This window comes from Hemibagrus wyckioides, linkage group LG14 (assembly GCF_019097595.1).
Source record: "Hemibagrus wyckioides isolate EC202008001 linkage group LG14, SWU_Hwy_1.0, whole genome shotgun sequence".
NCBI lineage: Eukaryota > Metazoa > Chordata > Actinopteri > Siluriformes > Bagridae > Hemibagrus > Hemibagrus wyckioides.
In genome coordinates, this window is record NC_080723.1 from 25,318,890 (window position 1) to 25,320,399 (window position 1,510).

Below are 1,510 nucleotides of genomic sequence, written 5' to 3' on the forward strand. Positions count from 1 at the left end.
TGTTTTTGGACTGTTTGTCTGGTTTTCATTAAAAGGTTCTTACCTGAATCTACATCCATCTCTGGACAGTTCTTGTGAGAAACCCCTACTGAATCTAGTATGGATACAAATGCTGTTCTCAGAGGCTCTTCTAGATTATTGATATTAATAACAAAGCTTATAACAATGAATGAGCTAATCTGATATAAAATGATTCAGAACACTGTTTGCTTTCAGTATGAAATGTTTTGTCCAGTTTCAGTTACCTCAAGTGTAAATCCTGCACTAAAGAAAGAGATGAAACCAGCTTCCTGTTCCACACCCAGCTAAACACACAGAGTCAGTTTTAAGCAGGAAATCAGAGAGCAGTGTAGAGGAAGTGAGATTTACATGAAGACGGCTGAGTGATCCTCTTTCTCCCAGAATAGAGCAGCACTTTCAGCAGATGTTCAACTTTCTTCATCCAAACTCACTGAAGCACAACACACAGCACTGAATCTACAGCTAAACACACTCTCTCCTCACACTGATAATGACTATTAACTCCAATAAAAGAACACACAATGTCCAAAATGAAGCTTTATTTCAGCAGAGCAAAACTACAGGAAGAGCAACAGGACAGTGAAGAGAGTAAAGACAGAAATGTCAGCATTGTGTAGAATTGAAACTCTATTGTAGATGGATGTGTAAGCAGCTCAGTCTTCAATTCTATCTTGGAGCTGTTAGCCTTCACACTGGCTCTTTCTGAACATGACCGGATGATCCACGCCCCCATGGGAGACCGTACAGACAAACTCCTCCCCCTTTTCCCAGACTGCTTTGCTGAGGGTCAGGGTGCTGCTGCGCATGTAACCGTCCTTCTTCTGTTCTTCCGCGCTGGTCACGACCCCGTCCTTCACCGCCGATCCGTCCACCGTCCAGCTCACCAGCGCCCCCTGTGGAGAGTAGGCAGACAGCAGGCAGAGCAGCGAGGCCGATTCCTCAGACAGCTGCAGAGAGGAGGGAGGGAGCAGAGACACGGAGGGCTTCACCGTGGGACCGGCTGGAGACCACAAACACACAATAAACACACCTTTACACACACTTACACAACATTTACTCATTACTGCTTCTTCACATGACTGCACTTCAGTAGAACGACTCAGCAGGAGAACATTTCCTAGTTCCTCGTTATATTGTGGAGCCACTCGGACTTTGATGGCCTTCATTCTGGGAGTGTGTTCCAGTCCTCCTGAGTTGTTCTGTTATTTTACATGTAGTGCTACAGAAAAATAAATCCACTGATGATGGAAATACACTGATATTCCACAGAACCAGGGCTGGAAAATGCAACACCACACCTTCCCTTTGAGTTTCCTGATCACAAGATTTACTCCATTACACAAATCACATATCTGACAAAAAGACTGAGAAATCAGTTCAGTGATGGAAATAACCACATCACACCACATCCACCTTTCTACACACTGTTTATCTTTGTTTCCAGGTTAAAAATCAGTACATCAGTAAAATGACAGAAGGCTAACAGACA

The 1,510-nt window shown here is 43.9% G+C and overlaps 1 long non-coding RNA gene across 1 annotated transcript in view; it reads right to left on the bottom strand.

Moving 5' to 3' along the window:
* Positions 1–545: 545 nt before the first annotated feature.
* The window catches only part of LOC131364992 (uncharacterized), a 1,381-nt gene continuing 416 nt past the window's right edge, over positions 546–1,510 (bottom strand). The window contains exon 2 of the long non-coding RNA XR_009206545.1: positions 546–1,021. This is a non-coding gene — a long non-coding RNA (uncharacterized LOC131364992). The remainder of the gene's footprint in view (positions 1,022–1,510) is intronic.